This window comes from Vulpes lagopus, chromosome 10 (assembly GCF_018345385.1).
Source record: "Vulpes lagopus strain Blue_001 chromosome 10, ASM1834538v1, whole genome shotgun sequence".
In the NCBI taxonomy this organism is placed as follows: Eukaryota; Metazoa; Chordata; class Mammalia; order Carnivora; family Canidae; genus Vulpes; species Vulpes lagopus.
The window spans coordinates 62,751,500-62,779,013 of NC_054833.1; the positions used below are offsets into that span (position 1 = coordinate 62,751,500).

Below are 27,514 nucleotides of genomic sequence, written 5' to 3' on the forward strand. Positions count from 1 at the left end.
ACAGAGACCCATGTGTGGTCCACACAGTCTCAACTGTTGGCCTGAGCCTTTACAGAAAAAGTTCACCAGCTCCTGGTCTAAATAACAGGATCTCCTTGTACCCACTTTTAAAATTTATTTACCCTCCATCTGTATTTATGACACCAATTTTGGTCAACTATTTGTTACATTTGAACATTCAAAGCTCCTGCTTGCTGTCCCTCTTACTTTTCTACTCCCTTCTATCAGGCACTGATAGAAGGTGCAACGAACCACCTCTCAAAATTTATTTGCAAAGAGCGTGCATCAGTTAATACTGTAGACCCAATGACTACTATGTACAGTCAGAACTCTTGCAGCTCAAGGGAGGAGAATTCTTGGGGACTGGACAGTGAGCCCATGAGGATGGAGAATATGTGCTTGTTTATGGTTGTCCTCAGCCTGAATTAGCTTGGAAATGCTAATTGGGTTGGAAATGGGACTTTTGGTAGAGACTTGAAGAACAGGTAAAAATTGAAAAAAACAGAGGAGTGGAGATTGCACTTTGGGTAGGTAGACTGATATAATAAGAAATAACCCAGTATTTAAAGCAAAGATACAGATGTAGTGAAACAAAGGGGCACCTGCACCCCAATGTTCATAGCAGCAATGTCCACAACAGCCAAACTGGAAGGAGTCACAATGTCCTTCAACAGATGAATGGATAAAGATGTGGTGTGTGTGTGTGTGTGTGTGTATACACACACACACACACACACACACATATATAATATTACTCAGCTATCTGAAAGGATGAATACCAACTGTTTACATCGATGTGGATAGAAACTGGAGGGTATTATGCTGAGTGAAATAAGTCAATCGGAGAAAGACAATTATCATATGGCTTCACTCATATGTAGAATATAAGAGAGCATAGGATCATAAGGAAAGGAGGGGAAACTGAATGGAGAAAAATCCAAGAGGAAGACAAACCATAAGAAACTCTTAACTCTGGGGAACAAACAGAGGGTTGCTGGAGTGGAGGTGGCTGGGGGGATGGGATAACTGGGTGACAGGCATGAAGGAGGGCATGTGATATGATGAGCACTGGGCATTATATGCAACTGACGAATTATTGGAAACTACATCTGAAACTAATGATGTATACTATATGTTGGCTAATTGAATTTAAATTAAAAGAAATAGCTCAGCATGTGTCTTCTTTATATTATCAGTGAAATGAATGAATAGTTGATAATCTTAATTTAAAATTTTTTTGATAATCTTTTTTTTTTTTTTTTTAAATTTATTTATGATAGTCACAGAGAGAGAGAGAGGCAGAGACACAGGCGGAGGAAGAAGCAGGCTCCGTGCACCGGGAGCCCGATGTGGGATTCGATCCCGGGTCTCCAGGATTGCGCCCTGGGCCAAAGGCAGGCGCCAAACCGCTGCGCCACCCAGGGATCCCTGATAATCTTAATTTAAAAACATTTTAAATAATTTTAAGAAAACTTTTAGGTTCACAGTAAAACTAAGCAGGAAGTATAGAGATTTCTCATATACCCCCAAAGCCCCCCCTCCCCCCCAACGTGCATCACCTCCCTGTTACCAGCATGCCCATCAGATGGATGGATACTTTTCTTACAACTGATAAACCTATATTGATACATCATCATCCAGAGTCCACATTTTACATTAGGGTTCACTCTTGGGGTTGTACATTTCATGGGTTTAGACAAATGTTTCTACTATTATCATACAAAGTGTCTTTAATTTTTTATAACAGTAAGCACTTGACTACAGGGACTTTTACCCCTTAGTGCAGGGACTTTGGCTTGTCCCCTGCATGTTCTCACTGTTTAGCACAGTGCCTGCAGTATAACGGGGACTTGATTCCTGTTTGTTGAAAGGAATATGGTCTGGAAGACTATGAAAGGAGATTAGGGTATGAGAGTGGGCCGTCTTCAAGTCCAAGCTAAGTACCTGGACATTTATTCTGTCTCTCATTCAGAAGTCCATCAACTATAGTCTGTGGGCCAAATGTCTTTGGTTGCCTTCCAGCCCAATTGCAGAGTAGAGCAGTACGAGAGATGGTGAAATCCATCCCCCTATCTAGATGGGTTGCCAGCATGAGCTTTGGTGGTGGAGAAAGGCATGGGGGAAATGTACTGCTTTCATGAAGGCAGTGCTGGGTTTCTAGGGGTCGGGAGGGCTGGCATGGCAAATTTGTCAAGGCCTCAAGTCCAGGTGTGTCCCCAGCCCAGGGACTTCCCCGGGCAACCCTGTCTTGGCCTAGAATTCTCAAGGTCACATTCAAGAGGCATTCCATTCTCAAGAAACATCATGAGCTTTGTTCACATCTACATAGCTCACTCACATTCTGTGCATTGGCTGCTTTTACAATTTTCTGAGAGATATCTAGCAAATAATTTCCTCGGGGATTCCCCAGCCTTCTTTATTGCTCATAACTCTCTTATCTCTGAAGGTTAGCAGTTTATAAAATGGATACTTTGGCCAAAGTTGCATAACAAAGAATTACATCTGCCTCCTAGCTTGTCTCTGTCTTCTCTGGCTAGTTGAGGAATATGGCGTTTAGGAATTTTGAATCTTCGCATTTAAGTACATTTTGGCTTTTTCCAGTTTTATCAGTGAATGATCACACAGGCAGCTTCTCAGAGGCTTTTCTGGTTATTCATTAATGCACCATTTAAACTCTGAGAATTCTAGGCCATAAGGTGCAATTCCAAAGATGCTTCAAAAAGTAGTTTCCAGAGAAAGTAGGTTAGACCCAGGGAGGTTACAGGCTGGTGTGTGTGATGTTTTGTATGACTATCCCTGCTCAGCTGTGCCTGATTCTCTAGAAACATTCCTTATTTATGTTCTTCTTACTTTATTTTCATTATATGGTGTTCTTCTTTAGACATATTAATAACTCTTGGGACTCCCATATTGCTCAGTTGTAATCTTGTTAAGTTTTTATGTTCCAGCATAGTTTAAGATGACTTCAGGGCCTTTGGTGAAAAACAGGGTCATAATATTTGGGGTAAAATGTATGAGTGTGTGTATTACTCAATAGGCCAAGTGTTTGAGAGTGCAATTTCATGGGACGGCATCTATGGTCTCATGAAGGGGTATAAGCCCCTGGAAAGCTTACTCTTTCTACTGATAATACAGAGAATTTTCATATCTGGAGCCCCATCCTCCCTCATTCTGCCCCCCTCACTTCACTAGGGCTGTATATGTATGGATTACATAATAATCATCCCCAAATATGGGCCTTCTAAAATTTGAATATTTATCCCAATAGGACTTTTTTTGTACAGTTGAGGATTCTAATTTGAATGGAGGTGGGGGGGATCCCTGGGTGGCGGTTTGGCGCCTGCCTTTGGCCCGGGGCGCGATCCTGGAGACCAGGGATCGAATCCCACATCAGGCTCCCGGTGCATGGAGCCTGCTTCTCCCCCTGCCTGTGTCTCTGCCTCTCTCTCTCTCTCTGTGACTATCATAAATAAATTAGAAAAAAAAAAAAAAAGAATGAATGGAGGTGGGTAACCAGGTATCTTAACTGGGAAGGATCTGGGATGTACATGCTACTGGGGAGGGAAGTTATCTCCTTTTATTTGTCTTCCAGGGTCCCCATCCCTCTGACCCCAGTGGAGCTGCTGCTAGTGGAGCCACCTTGACTCATTTACATAGAGCTTGAGGATTCCCTCTGGGAATACAGACAGGTAATCCACTGAGTTTTAGGGATAGAAAGATACTTGGCCGACTGAACTGGGCCCAGAAGCAACTAAAATTTAGGGGAGAGAACCCACCTGAGCATCTGAAAAGGAACTAACCACAAGGCAATAGGGATCTAAGTAAAGACTTAGCAGCAAAAGTATACTAACTGTCAATTCTGGAAGAATCCATACCCAATGCCACAAACCCCCATCCTCAGCCATCCTGATGGCAAAATGAAATAAATTCCAAAGCATAAAGTTAGATTATTTTATTTATGCATTTTTTTACACCTCTGATTAGTACTGTACATACTTCAACCAGGCCATACATGGTGTGTGTGTGTGCGTGTGCGTGTGTGTGTGTGTGTGTGTGTGTGTGATGTAATATACTGTATCATTCTATTTTATGTTAAAGACAGAAAATGGAGATATGTTACTGGGATTTAGAATAGCAAATACATATTTGGTCTTCGTCCCTGCCCCTGCCACGGAACTCCTAAAACCCTGGGAATTGCTTAGGTGATGAGTGATAAAGGGGTCTTTTGTTACGTTAATGAGGCCACTTTTGGACAGCCCCCAGGTCACCTAACGAGGGCTGGTTGCCAGGGAAGCCAGTGATTAAAAGGTTGGAACTTTCATTCCCCTCCTCCTGAACTCTGGTCAATGATTTAATCAATCGTGCCTATGTCATGAAGCTTTGTTAAAAAACCCAAAAGAGGGGCAGCCCAGGTGGCTCAGCGGTTTAGCGCCGCCTTCAACCCAGGGCCTGGTCCTGGAGACCCTGGATAGAGTCCCACGTCAGGCTCCCTGCGTGAGCCTGCTTCTCCCTCTGTCTGTGTCTCTGCCTCTCTGCCTCTTTCTCTCTCTCATGAATAAATAAATAAAATCTTAAAACAACAACAACAACAAAAAAGGATAGGGGATAGAAAACCTCCAGGCTGGTGAACACATGGAGGTTTGGGGACAGTGATGTACCCAAAGAGGCCTTGGAACTCCACACCCTTTCCCTATACCTGCTCTCTGCGATCCTTTTTATCACAAACCGGTGATGCAGGGAGAAAAGGAGTTTCTTAAATTCTGAATCAGCAATCAGTCAAATCCAAGCAGGAAGTTGTGGGAACCTCTGATTTAAGCTGATCAGACAATATTTAGGGAGGTTAACTCAGAGCAAAGATTGAGTTCCCTGCCAGCCAAATAGAGGGGGCACTGTGATTCAGGTGGGTAAACAAAATGAGAAGATCTCACTTCTCACAAGTTGATAAAGTCAGGGGATGTTTGGGTGACAAGAGGATTTTGAGTGATTACCAGGGAAACAAAGGATGGACCAGAGTAAAGGTTTCTGCAGGTGGGAAAGAGGATGGCACAGTGTAAGACACAGAGGGAACCCAGCCACAGGGTTGTTCCAACAAGCGCCGCCATGACGATATGACTGGAGCTCATAATTCAACAGGGTAAAGGAATAAGCATTAAGCAAAGTATCTTCTTTTTCAAGCAACTAGCATTTTCTGCACCCTTGGGACACAGTAGAGCATTTATGTTTGAAAAAAGTGACATGTGCATAAGATACAGTCCTACTGGCATGGCCCATTGTCCATGTGACTTCTGTATGGTGTCTTTAATGTAAAACAGAATAATGTAGTTGGTTACATGAACATACACAGTGTCGCTAGGCCAAAGTGTGCACCATTCTGTTCCGTTGTACAACAGGAGCAACCTAAATTTCTATATACTTGGGAATAAAGCTCATTTTTCTGGTTCCCTTTCTTCCTCATGGGCTGGAAAAGAAGCTCCCTATTTTTTTTTTTTTTTTTTGCATGTTTACCTCACATGCTTGCCTTCATTAGCCTTCCACAATAAGGTAATCTAAATGAAAATATCAATATATGTATGTCATATTTTTTCTGTACCCATATAATTCAAAACTGATTACATATATACCAAACCACACACACATATATTGGGGGTTAGACTTTTAAAAATTGGTATACTATTATGCACACTTTTTTGCATCTTGATTTTTTTTCCCGCTAGTTATACCTTATGGAAGCCCCTCCAAGTCAAAGGGATCACTCTAATTTATGATTTGCATTGGTTGTGTGAATACACCAGCACGTAGATGTAGTGATGGTGTACCATTTTTCTTTTGAGCTGCATTCACTTTGTTTCTAGTTTTGTCCCTTAAACATTGCTATGGTAAACATTTCTGTACGTATCATCTTACAAAGTAATGAATCAAATAGTTTCCTGATTGGGTAGGGGAAAGGAATAAGGGGTAGTCCAGATATGGATTCTGATGAAGCTCTAAGATTATCACTTAACTTGATTGAATTAAACGGAATCTAAAATAAGCCAGAATTTAGGGTTCCCCATTCCTGTGTCCATCCATTTTCATCGGCTGAGTGATACCATTAGCAAATTTCTCATTCCTTTGTTCCTTTATTTTGCCAGTCTATCCATCTCTCCTCAACCATTCATCCATCCTTCCCTCCACCATCCAAGCATTAGTTGAACATGTATTATGTACCTAACACCACTTTTTGGAACAATAGATGATACAAAAAATATATATGTGAAGAGGCCTATAATATAGGGCAAGAATATGTAATATATGTGTAGGAAAAACTGTTCATCAGTAGTGGACTTAGCGTATAACCAAAACATCATCAAGAAAACAAGATAAAAATGAAACAACACAGAAAAACAAAGCCAAAACACCCAATATTTAAAATCTAGTGTATTTCCCCTAGAAATAAGAATTTTTGGCTTCTCTCCAAAAACAATGGGAAGGTTTGCTCAAGCTGTGTCCACATGCCAGTGCCACCAAACACAACTTGGCTAAAGCAGGGTGGCGGTTGCCCACTTCAGACAGAAAGCTCACTCCCATTCAGCATGGTTCCCACGGTTCCCTGATGTCACCCTCCCAGATGAGCTGTCAGTGGCCAGTTATCATTGTGCCAGCATGCTTGTTGTTGTTGTTGTTTCTTTTGGTGGAGAAATACACCACCTGCATCTGTGTTGAAACTGGGAATGCCAAAGATGGCCTGAGTGAGCTGAATGTTTCAGGAAAACAGCGGAGATCACACAGAGTGAGATAAAGTGAGGAGTCATCCTGGGTGCTTCCTACACAAACAGAAGCTCACTTGCTTAGAGCTGAGAAGTGCACCTGGGATCTGCAACTTCCAGGCTGTGGCCAGGTGGCAGCCTGTCCCTTCCCCACTTCTGCGGCCCCCTGTCACTGCCAGTTACACACAGCATGTCGTCAAGTTGCACCAGAGGAGAACGTGTTAAGACTCAGCTCTAAGGAAGAGGGAGGAAGGGGAAGGGAAAAAAAGAAAAGAAAGGAAAGAAGAAAAAAAAAAAAGCAGAGGGAGAGAGCGGGAGAGCGAGTGCTGCTATTCAGAGAAACTTCTCTGCTCCTGCAAAGGCCTTGTCTTGGAAGGCTCACAGTCTCTGATTTCTATATGGTTTTTGGCACATCGTTTTAATCAAAAGAAGAAAAGGAAACAGTGCAAAGCCTTCGAACCCTAAACACAATGAGCTGGCAACAGAAGATGCTGTTAAGTCATTCCAATAATATGCCAGGCTCAGAATAACAACATCTGTTCTTGCGGGGCAGTTAGCAGAGAATTAAAAACAAGAAAAGAACCCTTAGATTTTAAAGCGAATAGATTTACTCGCTGTCTGACTTGGGGCTTCTATGGGACAGTGTGGTCGTTACCATCAGTGTGGCTGTGCCCAGTTGCAGGCTGCCCGGGGCTGGGCATGGCGGTGGGTGAGTTGGGGAGAAATGCTCCCCCCGCACCCCATGATTTGCAACCAGTGAACAGAAACATTTTTGTGCATTAAAGAGCGCCATGGGCTTTCCTGGCAGGAAGTCATCGAACCCACTGCTTTATATAGGAGAGGTTCTGAACACGCTTCTGGAATCATTGCATTTGCTCTGGGCATGGGTGCAACAGACAGCTCCAAAGGTCCCCCGTCCTGATACCCCTTCTGTGCTTCTGAGTCCATCGAGAGAGGGCTTCACTTGGGCAATCATCATGCACACCTAATTTCCCCAAACCCTAGGGCACGTCTTTTAGCTTCGAGAAATCAAGGCTTGGCTTGCAGAAGTGCCAAATAAGTACAAGATCTTTCAGCGACCAGCTCCTCCACCTACCCTCCCCACCCCACTCTCATAGCTTAATTTTCATTGATTTAAACCCAGGGCATGTCAACTAACTTCTGGGCTAGTCTATATTTTGGGTGTCATCTCCCTCCCAAATTGTGTATTTTATTCACAGGTGCGCGGACACCCCCTGCCCGGCCACCTGTGTAACCCCTGCAATATCTTCAAGAATTCCTCAAGGATCATCTCTCCCAGGATGCTTATCCCAGTAAGACTCCCACTCATTCTGTGTTCTTCCATGTCTGGGGTGTTTGCATCTGTTAACACACTTAAGACACTGCAGTGCAGACGGTAAATTCTTGTACCATCTCATTGTGGTAGATGCTCCCTCACATTTAATAGAATGAATGCAATAATTTGTTTGACCTTTTTTGGGGGTTTGTTTTCCTTTCTCGTATTTGTCTCATGGGGCATATAATGAAGAACTAGTCTTTGTCTCCATCCTCAGTGGACAGGGGAGAAAAGTGGGCCCCAAATCATCGTGCTATTGTGAGCACTCAGTTGCCACATGCGGTTGGAAACAAAAGGTTGAAAATAAGTTTGTTTCCCTGGTTGGTCATGAAGCTTTGCCTGTTTCTTTTGCCTGGTTGGTGGTTCCCTTCATTCCCTCCAGTTTCCTATGAAATGGGAGAACTTTTAACTGCCAAGATCTGCATTTCTTTAGTTCCTTTTTTTTTTTTTTAAAGGTTTTATTTATTTATTCATGAGAGACACACAGACAGAGAGGCAGAGACACAGGCAGAGGGAGAAGCAGGCTCCATGCAGGGAGCCCAATGCGGGACTTGGTCCCAGGACCCCAGGATCACGCCCTGAGCCAGAGGCAGAAGCTCAACCACTGAGCCACCCAGGTGCCCCTAGGTTGGTTTCCTTTCCCAGGCTCCTCCATACATTGCCCATGCTTCGCCAATTATTTTCTTTCTCAACCAGTTCTTTTGCCCCACATCTTCCTTAACTCTTAGGTCAAAACTTAGCTCATAATGGAACTTTTATGTGCTCTTTGAACAGTAAAGTCTCATTCTGATGGTCACTACCCTATATAAATTTAATAACTTATAAAAGCTTTACTAAGGGTATTACAGATAAGTCACTGACTTTAAAATAGGTAATACTATTTATACAGTGTATTTGTTGAAGAAAACACCAAGATTCTGGGTTGTGTCTAAAAATATTTCTTTTAGGGGCACCTGGGTGGCTCAGTAGGTTAAGCACCTGCCTTCAGATCAGGTCATGATCCTGGGGTCCTGGGATCGAGTCCTGTATCCAGGCTTTCTGCTCAGTGGGGAACTTGCTTCTCCCTCTCCCTCTGCTGCTCCCCACTGCTTGTGCTCTCTCTCTCTCAAATAAATAAATAAAAATCTTTAAAAACTTATTTCTACTATAATTGAACTTGGAAGAAATGAGATTCCCCCTCCCCCCAAGAGGACCTGACAAGTTATTTATTTTTTTTTACACTGGATGAATTAATTCTAACTCATTTAATGATGCAATGTAACTTTCTATCTCAAACAGGTAAGTGAATAGTATGAACTCAGGGATAAATAACACAAATGTTGCAAGTGAGCACTGCGATTATAGTAGAATTTGGCAGGAAAGCTGTTGGTAAATAAACTACTGAATTTTATGATGACAAGCCACAGAATAAAGTATAAATATGGCAAGAAAAGAATATTCAAAGGAACTGGCTTAATGTTTAAATTCCCCATAAGTTCAAGGTAAATGCCTTGCAAATACTGTTATATGTGTAATGTGTGTAACAAGATAAAAATGGCTTGGTACATGATATTTTCAAAGCCTTGTGCTAATAGCTCAACTTTTTTGGTCTTCTGGTGTCACAGACTTAGAGGCCTTTTAATTTTCATTGGTGCTAAGTGAGAAAATTTGTATCCCATGATTTTATGCTCTGTATTTTATAATCGCAAAGGGCATTGTACGAGGCTGTTCCCTCGTGGACATATCCCTCTTCCTTCCCACTGACCTCTCCTACTCCAAGCCAGGCTTCCCAGAGCAACATGTCTGGAAGTCAAAATTACAAGCATTGACCATTTCTGTTTTTTTCTCTCTCTCCCCCTTTTTTATTTTTTTAGATTTTAAAAAAATTTATTCATGAGACACACACATACACACACAGAGGCAGAGACACAGGCAGAGGGAGAAGTAGGCTCCCTGTAGGGAGCCCGATGTGGACTCGATCCCAGGATACCAGGATCACGACCTGAGCTGAAGGCAGATGCTCAACCACTGAGCCACCCAGGCATCCCTGGTTCTCATTCCCTTGGTGGCTGACCACTGCAGGGAGCAGGAGTGTGGGAGAAAGGAAGGTACAGAGGTGAATATCTCAAGATATCCTCTCACTAAGCACATCCCATGTATGGGATCCTCATACACACACAACCAGGGTGGGGCATTATTTAATATTATCCACAATTCAAAGCTGGGGATGCTGAGGTGCAGAGAAGTCACATATCTGCCAGATATAACAGCACCAATCAGTGACTTGCATTCCGAATTTCCCCAATACAAATTGCACATTAGCCACACAGCCCTCTGGAGACTGCAGACCACATGTGATCCTCCACTTCTCTCTGACCCTATACCTCTCCAGTCTACCTCCCTAAAGTAGTGAGACAGAGGAGGACACATTGCAGAATGGAAATTTTCACTGGGAGCTAGGATCTGCTGGTATCCAGGCACCTAAATGCTGTAAAATATGGGGAAACATACATATTAAACTTATGAACACTTTACAGTGAGTCACCTGTAAGATCAAGCACCTAGCCAAAGGCTAGTTTATTTCAAGCAGACCCCAGTGACCTAGTATCACAGGAGTGCCTTAAGATTCCAGGAGATGAATTTTCTTTCTGAGACTCTCTCTCTCTCACTTTTAAAGATTTTATTTATTTATTCATGAGAGACACAGAGAGAGGCAGAGACACAGGCAGAGGGAGAAGCAGGCTCCCTGAGGGGAACCCGATGAGGGACTCGATCCCGGGGTCGTGCCCTGACTCAAAGGCAGACGCTCAACACTGAGCCACCCAGGCGCCCCTTTCTGAGACTTTTTATTTGATGTCCTGCTTGCTCTTCTAATTTCTACTCCATTCCCAGGCATTCCCTTTGTCTCTTTCTCTCCTACGTTTCTGAAGACTGTGGCTGCTCTAGCATCTTTGCCTTTGAGAGCTGACAAACTGGGAATTGTGTTTTCCAAGGGTCTAGTATATTTGATCTTCATCACAAATTCTTCCAGGGCTCTTAATACAATGTTTTAAAATAGCTTTCAGGATTCCTGGGGGTTATTAACTTACAGTGTGACGGTTCATTTACCCTGCAACCCCCATGCCTACATTTTTCCCCTAAAGTTCTATTTTCAAATGTTAAATAACTATGCGATGAGCATCTTTCCTATAGTATCTTATTCCACAGAGAGGCTGTAGACACGTCTGTCTTTTGAGCAAGAAAGGAAGGGATGGGGTGGGGTAATTGAGTTTAAAATGAGAAAATGAGTTTGATGCCTTTTTTGTGTGCGTGTGGTACAAAAATAAATAGCAACATTTACCATTTTCGTCATTTTTAAGGGTACAGTTCAGCGGCGTTAAATTCATTTACATCGGTGTGCAACAATCACCACCTCCTTCTCCAGAGTGGATGGTGTTTCGAAATGGCCTGGCCCCTTGAAACAGTCATGCGGCTGAATTAGGGAAAACTGTATTTGTCAGCTCAGAGTGCCACGACGCAACACCACAGTGTGGGCGGATTAAACAGCAGAAGCCCATTTCTCACACTTCTGGAGCCCGAGAAGTACAAGATCAAGGTAGGTTTCATTCTGAGAATTTCATTGGACTGTAGGTACCTGCCGGCTTGCGGTGTAATCATGTGACCTCTTTGTGGGAAAGAGAGAAGGCTCTCGGGAGTCTTTCTTATAAGGGCACTACTCCCATTGTGCAGGCCTCACCCTCATGACTGCATCTAACCCTAACTACCTCCTCAAAGCCCCATCTCCAAATACCATCACATTGGGTTCTTCACCTTATGAGTAAGGTTATTTACCTTCTTACCAAATTCATAAGGTAACTCACCTTATAAATTTGCGGGGAGACACAAACACTCATTCCATAACAGTGGTCTATCTGATGGCTATAAAGGACTCAGTAGAAAGAGCTGGGATGGCAGAGTCCTAATGACATTGCTCAAACATTATTAGAGAGCTAGGGAAGGGGCTAAAGATAAACCACAGGGTTTGGGCAGTAGTTGAGGCACCCAGGGAGCCCCTCCATCTACTCTGGTCATCTGGAGACACAAGGGAAAAATGAAGAGCCCAGTGCATTGAGAGCTCTGCTGGTGGACAGAGCCATGGTGACAATGAAGTGACCACGTGCGGGCTATGGTAGCATTTCATCACACAGACCCTGAAAATACATTGACTCAAAGAAGAGCAGAGAATCAACCAAAAACATGTGACTATAAGTTGAACCAGAATTTTGCAAGCATGAATTTAAGAAGAAACATGGAGGGGCACCCGGGCAGCTCAGTGGTTAGCATCTGCCTTTGGCTCAGGGCATGATCCTGGGGTCCTGGGATCAAGTCCCATATCAGGCTCCCCACAGGGAGCCTCCTTCTCCCTCTGCCTATGTCTCTGTGCCTCTCTCTGTGTGTCTCTCATGAATAAGTCAATAAAATCTTAAAAAAAAAACATGGAACACTTTTTACACTTGTAGGTTTGCATTCTCTTTTCCTTATGGTTTTAAAATGTGCTATTATTTAGCATAACAGTATACTCAGAATTAACACTTGTTTGGGCACGTATGCTCAGTCGTTCCTATTTATTTATATTTTTGGTAGCAATTTTCATGCATTATTTTATATTTAATACATGTCCATGGCATATAATTTCAAAGGAACAAAAGGATATCTAGCAAAATATGTCTCTTTCCCAGTCCTGATTTCCCTGGCACCCAGAGACAGCTGCAATTTCCAGCTTCTTGTGTGTCCCTCCGTGTATGTGTGTATGGAGGGTTTTTGTTTTTGTTTTACACAAATAGCAATATGCTGTGCATATGCTTCTAACCTTGCCTGTTTCACTTGCTATATCTTTCATATCAATACATATAGAGCTGCCTCACTTTCTAAAATAGCTTTAGAGGATTCCATTGTGTGTATGAACCAGAATTTATTGTATTGGTCTCTTATTTGTTTATGGTATGCCTTCACCAAGAATTATTTCCTTCCTTAAAAAAAAAGAGAAAAGGATTATGTCCTTCCTTGAATACAGGAAGGATTTTGTTTTGTTTCCTGCTTTATCTTCAACAATTAAAATAAGACTGATACATCGTAGGCTTTCAACAAATATTCATTCTATGGAATGTCAATCGCATCATTTCATATCTACTATGCAAATTGGACCCAGGGGTAATGTAATCTTGTCGTGATTTTGTTGATTATGGCCATATTGCCCTCCATGGAGGTCATGATTTATTTTACCACCACCCGCCGAGGCTGGAGTGTACCTGTTTCCTCACACCTGTGCTGGACCCCATGCCAACATCCATGCCCGCCAACACAGAGCGCGGCCAAAGTTTATTTTTGCCTCTCTGATACAAGGGAAGTAAATGTATCTTGGTTTTCTAATTTTGCATTTTTATTATTCTAAGTAAAGTTACACATGTTTTTTCTGTAGTTTGTGTGTACCATTTATACAGAAACGGAATGATCCCTTTTCGATAAGCATGAACAAGTTTTTTCCCCAGTATGTCGTATGTCTTTTGAGTTTGTTTATGGTATTTTTCCATTCAGCATTCCTAAGTTTTTTGTTTTTAGAACTTTTCATTTTGATGCTAGTCAAATTTTTCCATCTTTTCTTTAAGCGCTTTCAGGCTTTTTGGAGGGGGGGTGATCATAATTAGAAAAGTCTTTCTCATTCTGGGATTATTTAAAGTTTTTTCTCATGTCTTCATCAGTTCCGTTCTAGTTTTTTAATGTTTAAATCTGTGATCATCTAAAATTGATTTTGGTGTTAGTGAAGTTGGGATATGTCTTTTCTTTCTGCGATTGGTTATGAAGACCATTTGGTGAAGAGTTCATTTTCTTCTGCCCTGATTTGTTGTGTTATATTTATCACTTATGAAACTCACATATGTTTTGGGTTGATTTATAGACTCCCCAATCTTTTCCTTTGATCTGCCTGTGTATTCAAGTATGAGCCCCCCATAATTGCAATTACCATGGTTTATTATTTTTTTTCAGTGTGGCCTTCCTGGTTCCCATTCTTTTTTGCTTAAGTAAGTGTTCCAGCTGCCATTGCATGTTTATTTTTCTATATGAATTTTGGAACATATTTTTCTAGTGTTATTAAAACGCTGCTTTTAACATTTGTTGCATTTATTATAGATTAATTTAGGGACATTTGAAATCTTTGTAACATTGAGCAATCCTATTCAATAACTTTCCATTAATCAATTTTTAAAAAACTTCACCAGTTTCACTTAAAATTTTTCTTTATATAGATCTTAAATATTTCAAGATTTTTATTTTTCTATTTTTGAATAAAATAAACACCCAACATGAGTCCCAACTCAATCCCAAGATCAAGAGTCACACACTCCCTGACTGAGCCAGCAAGGCACTTCTAGATCTTGCATATTTTAAATCACACCATTCTCTAGCTACTTTATTCTTTTCATTACTACTATAAGTGAAATACGTTTTCTTTTTTTTTTTTTTGTGAAATACATTTTCAATTATGTTTTCTACTTTTTTTGTGGCTAATATACAAAAACCCATTATTTATATTAATTTTTATCTAACCATTTTATTTTTTTATTGTTAGTAATAGTTTTACAAAAACTATTTTAATGCAATAGTAAAACTATTTTTAATGCAAATTAAAACCACAATGACCATCTTACACCTGTCAGCATGGCTAAAGTAAAAGACACAAGAGGGGCGCCTGGGTGGCTCAGTGGTTGAGCATCTGCCTTTGGCTCAGGTCATGATCCTGCGGTTCAGGGATCAAGTCCTGCATCGGGCTCCCCGCAGGGAGTCTGCTTCTCCCTCTGCCTATGACTCTGCCTCTCTCTCTGTCTCTCATGAATAAATGAATAAAATCTTTAACCCCCCCCCCCCCACCACACACACAGGAAATACCAAGCGTTGGCAAAGATGTGAAAAACAAAACAAAACAAAACAGTGCACTTTTGGTGGGAATGCAAACTGGTACAGCCCCTGTGGAAAATGGTATGGAGGTTCCTCAGAAAATTAAAAATAGAATGACCATATGATCTAGTCATTCCACTACTGAGTTTTTACCCAAAGAAAACAAAACCATGAATTTGAAAAGATATATGCATCCCTATTATTGCAGTGTTATTTACAATAGCCAAGATAAGGAAACAGCCCAAGTGTCCATCCATAGATGAATGGATAAAGAACAGGTGGTATACATATATAATGGATGTTATTCAGCCATAAAAAAGAATGAAATCTTGCCATTTGGAATGACGTGGATGGAGCTAGGGAGTGTTATGCTATGTGAAATAAGTCAGTCAGAGAAAAACGAATACCATATGATTTCACTCATATGGGGAATTTAAGAAACAAAACAAATGAGCAAACAAAAACAGAGACAAACAAACGAACAAAAAACCCAGACTCTTAATTAGAACAAATTGGTTGTTGCCAGAGGGGAGGTGGTAGGGGGAGGGGTGAATAAAGGGGATTAATAGTACATTTATCTTGATGTGAATGGAACAATGGATAGAATTGTTGAATCACTATAGTGTACACCTCAAACTAACACTACACTGTTAACTATACTTCAATTAAAAAATAGTTTTGAAGTTTATTCTTTTCTGCTTTTTAGGCATGCAATCTCATATCATTTGTGAATAATGATAAAGTTACTTCCTTTTATTTTCTGAATTTTATCTATTTGTGTGAGAGAGAGGCAGAGACACAGGCAGAAGGAGAAGCAGGCTCCCTGTGGGGAGCCCAATGTGGGACTCCATCCAGGACCCTGTGGTCATGACCTGAGCCAAAGGCAGACGCTCAACCACTGGGCCACTCAGGTGTCCCTACTTCCTTCTTTCCAGGTTTCATGCTGTACTTTTCTATATCTGTATCTATGTCCATACCATATCCATGTCTGCCTATTTCTATTCCATTCTAAGTATCTTTGAAGAGGATCACATAATTTTTCATGATGAGCTATTAATAAAATGAAATATATTAATAATTTCCCAATATCAAATTATTCTTTGATTATTTCTGATTATTATTCCTGATATTACTTGACCTTGGGCATCAACTTTTTATTTTCTTTATTTATTTAATGTAAATTCAATTTGCCAACATATACTATAACACCCAGTGCTCATCTCATCATGTGCCCTCCTTATTTTGGGCATCAATTTTTAATATCCTATTGTGTCCTAACATTTTATGTAAGTTTTTGAGATCAGTGTTCACAAATGAAATTTATCTATCTTTGTGGTATTTGTTTCTCAAACGTCCAGTCTCATAAAAATAATTGGAAGCCTTAGTTTTCTTTGTCTTGAACAATTAGAATGGCAAACAGAACTCAATTTTAAAGGATTAACGCAATTACATTGTGAAATTATCTTGAGTACTTTATTGTGATGGGAAGGAGGCTATTTATTAACTGTGTCTGTTTCCCACTGTAATTGTTCCATTTTGATTTTTGTGTTTTGTTTTGTTTTCTTTTCTTCACCAGAGTGATCTTTTGAAAGAGCAGAATCAGATCCCATCACTTCCCTCTTTGGGAAGTGGCTCAGTTCCACATCACATGGTTTCAGGTCTTGAAGGTCAAGGTCAAATCTGAATTCACCAAGGTCAAATCTAAATTTGCTTACCTGGCTTACTAGGTGGTTCTGAGTCCTTTTCTGCTTTCCAGATTCACCTCCTGCTGCCCTTGCCATCAACCCATTTCTGCTCCAACACGAGCTTTAGACCCAAGTGTCCTTCTAACGCTCTTCTAGAGTCACATTTGGTAATTTGTATTTTCCTATCCAAACTTCATTTAATTCACCTTTTCAGATATATTTGCATTGTGTCAAGCAAAGGACAATAGTTTCTTCTTCTTTTTATTTTCTCTGCATTTGTGTTTATGAAAATAAACTCAGTGAATTTCTCATCTTTTGTTTATTTATGTGGTTTTCTTTTTCCCCCTGCTTAGGATCACTTCAGTTGTATTTTCCTTTACTTTTTAAGGAATTACCTCCTAAATTTGCCTCTTAGTTTTATCGCTTTTACCTTATTTTTTTAATAAGATTTTATTTATTTATTTGAGAGAAAAGGTGAAAGCAAGAGCAGGGCTGAGGGGCAGAGGGAGAGGGAGAAGCAGACTCCAGCTGTGTAGGGAGCCTGAGCTGGGACTTGATCCCAGGACCCTGAGATCATGACCTGAGCCAAAAGCAGCCACTTATCTGGACTGAGCCACCCAGGTGCCCTCCTTATTTTATTTTTCTACAATATCCCTCCCCTTCTTGCTAATTCCCTCTCTCTGCTTTTCTTAAATTAATTTTGTTATTTTTTCCCTAACTTCTTGAGTTGAATCCTAATATATTTAGTTTCCCTCCCTTCCTTCCTTCCTTCCTTCCTTCCTTCCTTCCTTCTTCTTCTTCTGCTTCTTCTTCTTTCTTTCTTTCTTTCTTTCTTTTTTCTTCTTTCTTCTTTCTTCTCTCTTTCTATTTCTTTCTTTTCTTTTTAGAGAGGAAGGGGAGGAAGAGAGGGGCAGAGGGAGTGAAAGAGGTTAAGCAGACTCCACACCCAGTGCAGAGCAGGATGTGGGGCTTGATCTCATGACCCTAAGGTCATGATCCCAGCCCAAATCAAGGACCCTGGGATCATGACCTGAGCCATAGGCAGATGCTTAACAGATTGAGTCACCCAGGCATCCCTTGTTTCTTATTTTTCATCAACATAAGAAGGTGAAGTTGTGAATTTTATTCTGAGCACTGCTGAAGGTGTGACCCATGGGTTTTCATAGTGTTTTCATTGCTGTTAACATCTATGATCTGTGCTTCCAGCTTTGATGATGCTAAGACCGGAGAATCAGGTGTTATGACTTATTCTCCAGTGAAAAAGACACTGTTGATGCCTCACATCCCATATTAGTTTTCTGTGTTGCGTGATAAATCATCACAAATGTAAAACAACAGGTACTGTTATCTTTCAGCCTTTGTGGCTCAGGAGTTCAGACCTAGATCACTGTTTGGGTCTCACAAAGCCACAGTCACTAAGTCAGCTGGCGCAGGGCTCACCTCACACTTTACAACATGACTTTTGTTTCTTCAAGGTCAGCTGGAGGGATCTCTCTGACTTCAGGATGGTGCAGTCACTCTTAAGAATTTTTCACTAAGGAGCACCTGGGTGGCTTAGTCAAGGTAAGCATCTGCCTTCGGTCATGATCTTGGGGTCCTGGGACTGAGCCCTGCATCGGGCTCCCTGCTCAGCATGGAGTCTGCTTCTCCTTCTCTCCCTACTCATGTTCTTGCTTGCTGGGTGTGCTGTCTCTAATAAATAAAAAAACTTAAAAAAAAAAAAAAGAATTTTTCACCTTACTAAGTCCGACCCACCTAAGGTAATTTCCCTCTTGACTAAATCCAAGCAGTCTGGGACTTTAATTATGTCTGCAAAACCCCTTCACCTTTTCTATGAAACGTAACCTAAGCAAACCTCAACATGGGAGTGGCTTCCCATCCCCTTTGCCATATTCTGTTGGTTGGAGTGGTCTCTGGTTCCACTAACACTCAAGAGTGGGAGGAAGTTATGCAGAGGTACGACGGGTGGGGGGTGGGGGGGTGGGGGGTGCTTAGGGTGTACCCAGCACGTAGTAATTTAGCTGGAGGACAGGTGTGCACCTGAGCAGCCTCCCCTCTCGGCTGCCAGCTACAACTTTCCCCTTCTGCCTAAAGGTATTTCTCTAGTGGCTCAGGTCTTGTAGGTCAGTTGGCAATGCCAGATAAAATAGCCTCTGGAGCTCCCTGCACCTGACAAAGGACAGAAGTCAGTGGATAAATCCCCCAGCTTCCTCTTCCCCTAGATGGGGAAGTTCTGAGGTACACACTTCATGATTCCTTAGAGGGTCCCCAGGAAAACTCAGATCTGCTGTTTCCTTCATTTCCCACACAGTTTTTGTCTCCCTTTCCCTACTTCCTCCCATTTGTCTTGTTTCCCAAATAAACTATGTGCATCAAAGTCCTTCTTTCAGATTCTGTGAACATTTTGTGTTAAGTTTTCTTTCATTGCACAGAGGTCTGAGGACTAAGTACGATTTCAATACATTTTGGAATTTGATGAGGATTTCAATGTGGGCTATTTTAGGATTCGTTTTTGTGAGCATTTCCAAATATCTATTTTCTGTTTCTACATTATGGAATTGGATATTTGGCAATTAGCTTTTTGTTGTTACTGTTATACTATCCTTAGTAATTACTTTTGTCCATTTAATATGTGTCCTGAACTAAGGGAGGTAAATTAAAATATTTTACCAGATGTATTTGTTCCTTGTATTCCTAATAGGTTCAGCTTTATGATTTTAATGCTCTCTTATTTGATGCATAGTTATTAATTACTGGAAGAGCTTACTGTGGAAGAGCTTTACTCTTTGTAAATATAAAGTGGCCTCCTTAGTCTTGTTCAGTGTTTTCTTTGTCCTCAATTCAAACTTGCTTGATTTAGAAATTATTTTGTATATATTGCTTGATAGCATTTGCTCATTTTAATTTTTTTAATAATTCTTAAAGATATTATTTATTTATTCATGAGAGACACACAGAGAGATGCAGAGACACAGGCGGAGGGAGAAGCAGGCTCCCTTTGGGGAGCCTGATACAGGACTCCATCCCAGGACGCCCTGAGCCGAAGGCAGGTGTTTAACCCCTGAGACACCCACCCAGATGCCCCTCATTTTATTTTAAGAATCTTTTTTTAGAGAGAGAGAAAGAGAGAGAGAGAGAGAGAGATTGTGTGCACCCCAGTGGTGAGGGAGGAGGGGCAGAGGGAGAGGCAGAGACAATCCTAAGCAGTCTCCCACCCAGCATAGAGTCCCACACAGGGCTCCATCCCATGGCTCTGGGGATCATGACCTGAAATCGAGAGCAGGAGGTTTTATTTATTGTATTATATCAATTTTTATTTCTGCTCTTTCTCTTGTTTAATTGGTGAATTCTTTTGTTTAATTGGAGTCGAAATATCATTCCCTTCAAAAACTACCTTTTTTAATACAAATCTGGATAACTTAGCCCAATCTCTATTATATTTTAGTTACACAAACATTCATATACATATTCACAAACATGCATACATATGTACCCAATGTGGTTACAGCAGATTTTACAGAAGATTTCTGTTTTTACCTAAATCATTTCACTTAATTTCAAACTTTCCTCTTCAGTTTTATACAAAGAGGATCACAGTTCACACAATGAAACTTGTTGCAAGTGAACAATATTTTGAGATACAAAAGACATCTTTACAGGTTTCTGCACAGCCATAACTTAAGGGTGAGACAGGCTAAACAATTTATTTCAGTAACTGACAGATTTGATTCAGGCATGTCCTAAGGTCTCAAAGTGATTGCTGCTCCATGCCAAACCGTGGACAGTACGGCAGAGCAAAAGCACAGGAGCCCCTTATAGCGAACTCGATATATTCTAGTGGGCTGGTAGTCAAGGAGGTGTAAATGGGGGAGGAATGGTGATGGGGGTTTTCAAGGGCACACATTCAGAGAGAGGGAGGGGGAGACAGAGGGAGAGATGGAAGGAGAGAGAGGGAGAGGGGGGGAGTGACAGAGAGTAAGGGAGAGGGGAGAAGGGGAGCAGGGGTGGGATAGGGAGACGGAGGAAGAGAGGGGAGAGGGAGGGAGGAAGAAGAGGAGGGGGCTGGGAGAGAGGGTGGGCGAGAAGGGGAGGGTGAGAGTGAGGAGAGAGACAGAGAAGGAGGGAGGGGGAAGGGGGGGGGAGAGGGGAGAACCGGGAGAGGGAGGGAGGGAACTCCATGGGGGAACTTCTCTTTTAAAACCTTCTCTTGCTTTTTAATCATGTTTTTGCACGTATTTGGGAGCGTATGTCTTCCTTCAGATCACTCAGCTCCATCGCTCTGTTCCTCTGTGGCTTGTTCTTAGAATCTAACTTTACATTGTGTATTTAATTCATGCTTTCTCACGGTGGCACCTGCCTCCTGCGGACGGTCCCCCCACCCCCCGCCCCCAGGCCATGAAACACAGAGAGAGGCAGAGACACAGGCAGAGGGAGAAGCAGGCTCCCTGCGGGGAACCGATGTGGGGCTCGATCCTGGAACCCCGGGGTCATGCCCTGAGCTGAAGTCAGATGCTCAACCACTGTTCCACCGAGATGCCCCCATACCTCTTTTTTTTAAGTGTTTATTGTAATTCCAGTTCACATGCGGTGTTCTGTTACCCTCAGGGGCACGATGTAGTAACTCAACCCTTCCGTGCATCAGCTGGTGCTCATCTAAACTTCTTACCTGTCACCTGTTCTTATCACCTGCCTTTTTTTTTTCCTTTTTAAAAATTTTTATAAATTTATTTTTTATTGGAGTTCAATTTGCCAACATATAGCATAACACCCAGTGCTCATCCCGCCAAGTGCTCCCCTCAGTGCCGCCACCCAGGCACCCCCCCCTCCTCCTCCCCTTCCACCACCCCTAGTTCGTTTCCCAGAGTTAGGAGTCTTTATGTTCTGTCTCCCTTTCTAATATTTCCCACTCATTTTTTCTCCTTTCCCCTTTATTCCCTTTCACTATTTTTTATATTCCCCAAATGAATGAGACCATATAATGTTTGTCCTTCTCGGATTGACTTATTTCACTCAGCATAATACCCTCCAGTTCCATCCACGTCAAAGCAAATTTATCACCTGCTTTTATCAGAGGTGGAGCTTCTTGGTCACTGCCCTATCCCGGTATTTGGCATTTATTAAACAAGTGCTTGTTGCTAACTTGTATTTTTTCTTCTCAGCTCTAATTCACATGTGTGGCCTTGCCTAGTCCTTTCCTTGATTATAATACCATATCGTGGGTTTTTTTTCTCCCAACTAATTTATTTGTTGCAAGTTGTTTTCCTAGTTTGTTATTATTCTTAATTTTTGTAATTCTTGCTATATAGAAGTTTAAATATTTTTATAATGCATTCATATTTATTAATTTCTTCCAAAGTTCATTTTTTTAACCTTATAGATTTTATTTATTTATTTGAGAAAAAGAGCACAAGCAGGGGCAGGGGTAGAGTGAGAGGGAGAAGCAGACTCCTTGCTGAGCAGGGAACCCAAAGTGGGGCTCAATCCCAGGACCCTGCACTGAAGGCAGATGCTCAACCGACTGAGCCATCCAGGGGCCTCTAAAGTTTCTTCTTTTAATTTTATGCTTAGTCATCCTGCATTTTCAGATCAGATGAATACTCTGATATTTTTTCTGGTTATTTGAAGGTTTCCATATGACTCTACCACTCCCAGAATTTATTTAAGGCCATTCTTTGCCATCAGAACTCTAAATTTTCTACTGTTTTATTATTTGAAAAAATACTCCTTGGTGATAGCTCTGAGGGGAATGTGGAGTGATCTATCCTCAAAATTCATTTTGTATTTTCCAAAATATCTGTGACTAAATAATTCAATTTCCACACTAATAAAAAGAAAGAACCACAAGGTTAGGATAAAATTGTGTGACAAAGTATATAAAACATCAAACTAGCTTCATCTAGTGAAATTTTAGAATCTCCTGGTGAAAATCTAAAACACAGGTTATATTGGATGTTAACCCCAAAATGATTTTCAACGTTTGCTGTGAAGAGAGAGAATGAAAATGAACCAGAGTCCAAATTTAACTCAACAGCCCTCACAGACGGTTTTAAGCTAATTAAATATTTTTCTTGAAAGCTGAGCTAGAGCTAAGAAGGTAATTAACAATTCTACTCCTTGACCTTCCTACTATGCCTTTAATCAGCGTTTGGTTTTAGTTATAACATATATAAGGTGGGATTCACATGACTCTTTTTCAAATGAAATGTATTAACCAAAGGGGTGTCATTCCATTTAGTGGTGCCTCTCACTGTCACAAAATTGCCATAGTTTAAAACATCTCTCAAAATTTCTTGTAAAATTGCATTAAGTGCTGCCAATATTCCTTTTGCTGCCCTCAGTATACTTTGAGGGAAGGTATACTTTCTGGGAACGGCCTAAAGAGATTTGGACTAAAGTTTGGGGAATGTGTTTGCTGGATCCACTTGATTAATAAAAAATGAGACTACAGGGGTGCCTGCAAGGCTCAGTCGGTTTAGTATCCATCTCTTGATCTCAGCTCAGGTTGTGATCTCAGTGTTGTGAGGGCAAGCCCCACATTGGGCTCCACACTGGGCATGGAACCTATTTTAGAAAAAATAATGAGACTATATCGTTCTATCACTTACAATATTGTGTTCAGCTTCAAGTAATATAAAAATCCCCTTAGGGTAGCTAAAGCAAACGGATTCATTTTTTTCTGACATGTTAAGAAGTTTCAGGCTGCTGGCATGGCTTTCACTTGCTCCGTGACATCAGGGCTGGCATCAGGCACAGTTCTTTTGGTCGTTCACTCAGTGGGTGCTGCCCCAGGGTCACAAGATGGCTGGGGTACCTTCAGGCATCACTCCTATGTTCCAGGCTGGAAGAAAGCAGAAGAGTAAGGAGTTATGTCAGAGTGTTCCTTGTTTAACAGGAAAACCAAGAATTGCTCTAGTGTCGCTGGTCATACTGCCAACTAAGTCATACTGCCATCTCGTCTGCAAGAATGCTGGGAAAGCAGGGGATAGGCTTGTCACAACTGGATCAGGCCAGTCATGATCTATAGCCTGCATAGGAGCACATTCACTTCCAAAATAGGGGTTCTGATGGTGGGGATAAAATGCGAACGGGGTAGGCAACCAGCTGTGTCTGCCACAACTATGAATGGTGTAGGTTGGCTGTGCAGACAGTTCCAAAAAAGAATCACAAAGTAAACAGTAGGAGGCTCTTTAGGATATTTGAATAATGCATTGATTTGGTGATATATGCTCTGGCAGTTTGTTAAAAAACTAATAGTATTGCCTTTGTTCATGCTTCCTCGCTGTTTAGTTAGTATTTTGGTCATCTTTCATATTAATTTGCATTGTTCCTTAAGATAAAGGATGGTATTTGTTTTTTATGCCACTATGAATTTAGAATGCCATGTATTTTGTGGACACTAAGGACATGCTTATTTAATGATTAAATGACAATCAAATTTCATGTTTATTAAGTCCCTCCAGGACACACATACTGTGCTTGGGATCTTACACATTTTGTGGACACCAATTCATGTGGCAAGATTGCTAGGGTAATTATCCCAAATTCTAGGATGTACCAGGATATTCTTAGCAATAGGGTTTGGCTAGAAGGGTCTCTGGATCAGTCATGAAACTTTGCTATTGTAGAAACCTCGGAGATACTCAAAGGCTAACTTTACTAGTGTTTTTTACCAAGTAGATTGAATCAAGAGTGCAAAGCATAGTAGTCAGAGCCCTTCAACTTTATAGGAATAAGATAAAGTGATATTAAGTGTTCCTGCCCTTGACATATATTTGCATGATGTTGTGCTTCAGAGTGAGAGCAACCCAGGGAGTGAAGCAGAGAAGTGTATAATTGTATCTATGCTTAAGCCAGAAAAATGAAGTTGGGAGTCAGGTAGCATGAGCAAGAGTGGAAGATGTTCCTGAGTTGGGTTAATAACTGAAAAAAAACTAGGTGAATAGATAGTAGACTTGGGAGCATAACTTATTTGTGCCAGAGGTCTTCCCTTGGCAACAGTGAGGGATAGGAGAATGAAAGAAGTGGAAAGACCCTGTGCTGTAAACATCCAGAAAATAGGTGACTGATTCAGGATTCTTTTCTTTCAAACAATAAACAATCCAGCCTCCTTTAGCAAAAAAAAGCAAATGTATCGACTCACATAACTGCCAAGGCTGGGGTTCGGCTCCACGCAGGGGTGCCAACGTTGCCAGCAGAATCAGATTCTCTTCATCTCTAACTTGGTTCTGTTTTTCTGGCTGTATTCATTGTCCTTTCATGGGCACCAGAGAGTTGCCTTGTTATCACGGGGAGGAAAAGGAAGGGCCATTTCTCCCAAGGACAGTCAGATAGCCTGCTCACTCTCATCTCTGGATCATCTCAGCGTGTCTATGACTACACGCTCCATGACCAGCGGGTCTCAGGGTGTGGTCCTAGGACCACCAGCATCAGCATCACCTGGGGACTTGGAAGGCAGGAAATACTTGGGCCCCACCCCAGACCTACAAAATCAGAAAATCTAGGGATGGGACCCTTTGTGTGCTTTCCCAAACCTGGGAATGTCTGGTGCAGATTAAAGTTTGAGGACCATTGGCTTGGAGAAACTGACTCCTTACTTGAAAAGGAGGCCTCATTTTCACAGCAATAATGGCAGTTTAGCCAGAGGTCAAGTTAGATGAACTTCTAGAATCTATCAAATTCCAGAAAAAGAGAAGAAAAATAACTGTGAGAGAGATTGGTGTATGCTGTCTGAACATGGCTATTTTGACCCTGAAAAAATGCAAATGCATTTTTGTTCCGTTAGCACATACTCTGCAGTCCAGTAATAATGCATTGTAAACAGACCATATTAAAACAAACAGTTCTCTCTAGATCTTTTTTTTTTCTTCAATATTTTCTCTAAATAGTTATTTGGTAATACACATTTTTCTGTTTTGTAGAGTCCCTAAATAGCAGAGGTCTCTGTTTGGAGGAGCCAACTCATGTCTCCTAGTGCCAGAATGTTCGTGGAGTTTTCACTTTACTAAATAAAGAGCTGGAGCTAATGTCAGCCCTGTGGTGGTACTGGGTCCTCGACCCAGGAGGAAAAATAAGGAACTAACAGTTCCCTTCCCCTCCTCAAACCAGAGCTGGTCTTGGACCAAGCGGCACCAAAGAGGAGTCACAGTCTGTGGTTTTCTGTGTCTTTCCTTCCGCCCGTTAATCTTCGTGATGCCCTCATCGATGCATTTTGGATATTTGACCCACACTTTTAAAATCAGGTGGTGTTGCATTTCTCCTCACCCCCACACCTTACGAAATCCTCTAACGTAAAAAGATTGCTAGTGTAACACTTACCTGGAAGGGTTAACACTGGAAAAAGGGTCAGAAATGAACAATTTTTTGATGTCGACTGTTATTACTTGAAGTCACAGATTGGTCACTTCAATGATTTGATCTTCAGATTCATCCATACAGTAGCTTCCACAGTGGCCCCGTGGACCTCTTAGCTTTCTTTGTCGTGGAAGAGGGACCATAGGCTCCTTGATGGCCCATGGCTTTTGCTTTCTAAGCCTTGTGGATTTGTGGTCTTGGAGATAGAAGGGACTTTGGCCATTGATCATTTATTTACTGGTGTTGTCTTAGGCAGGCTATGTTTAGATGCTGTGTAACACTTAGGGTCCCAGCGTGAAGAGGGAGGCCCTCCCTTGTGCATAGTTTGGAGGGCCCGTGTTACCTACCCCTACCTCAGAGCGCCTCTCGGGGGGAATGCTCTGCCACTGGAGCTGTCCCAGCTCCTCCACTCCTGCCAGCTGGGAGCAATACTCTGCAAGAGTTAGTTCAGCATGTGGCATGTGGGCTCAGGATGTCTCCTGATCGATAGATACTCAGATCTCCGCCAGATTGCCTGCTGACTGTGCTCCTTGGGCAGGTAACTTAACCTCTCTGGTGTCATTGTAAAATGAGGATCATAATAACACAAGGAGGTGGTGGCGAGTGTAAAAGGAATGAATAGGCGTAAACTGCTTAGCCTCGTGCCTGGTGTGTGCTGAGCACTCACTGTAAGCATGAGCTATTGTCTGTACTTCTGCAGTGGTGCTTCTCTCACTCTGCCTCACATCCTGAATTAGGAATATGACTCACACTCCCCTACTGGATGGAAAGGGTCATCTCAAGGGCAGGGGCCGTATCTACTCATCCTTTAGGATCATCCTTTAGTAGCTAAACCTCAGTGTAGTATCTTGAGCTTACTAGGAGTTCAAGAAATGTGTTTTGAGTTAATTTGAAGCCCCCCGGCCCCCACCCAGAGCATATTTGGCAAACTCCAGAAAAACAAGCCTCCCTGCTCCTTTCTTTTACCTAAAAGTGAAGTTCTCCAACTTAATCTGCCGACAGATCCCTGCCAGGATTCTGATTCTCTAGATTCCTTTCGCAGAATCATTCTCACCATCAAAGATGCCTGCTGCTCCCATGACTTCTCCCCCTTCCCCCCCCCCCCCCCCCCCCCCCGGTCTGCTTGGGGTCCCACAGCCAAAGCTCGCACCCCATTAAAAAATAAAATGCCAGCCAGGTCCTCAACTAGGTCATCCAATAAGATGTTCCCTCCACCCTGCCCATATAACTATTTAACCTAATGGGGGCATGTCAGGCCCTCCATAAGACAGTGCCAGGATGGATGAAGAGCTTTTGAGTTCTTCGTGTTGTGTAAGTGGCACAGTCACCTTCTTTTGTCTCTTTTTAAGACTCTCTAACCCCATCCATGCTTTGGAACTCACTTTCTCCAATAGTAGCCAAAGAACAAGCAGGAGAATGAACAAAGTATGTAACTGCTCCCCGCCCCCACCACCCAAGATCTATCAGATCCTGTGTGGTCCAGA

General features: G+C 41.9%; 1 long non-coding RNA gene across 1 annotated transcript in view; it reads left to right on the forward strand.

The window, feature by feature from the left end:
* Positions 1-3,574: 3,574 nt before the first annotated feature.
* The window catches only part of LOC121500352, a 54,369-nt gene continuing 30,429 nt past the window's right edge, over positions 3,575-27,514 (forward strand). The window contains exons 1-4 of the long non-coding RNA XR_005990366.1: positions 3,575-3,689; positions 7,967-8,059; positions 11,421-11,656; positions 18,155-18,242. This is a non-coding gene — a long non-coding RNA (uncharacterized LOC121500352). The remainder of the gene's footprint in view (positions 3,690-7,966; positions 8,060-11,420; positions 11,657-18,154; positions 18,243-27,514) is intronic.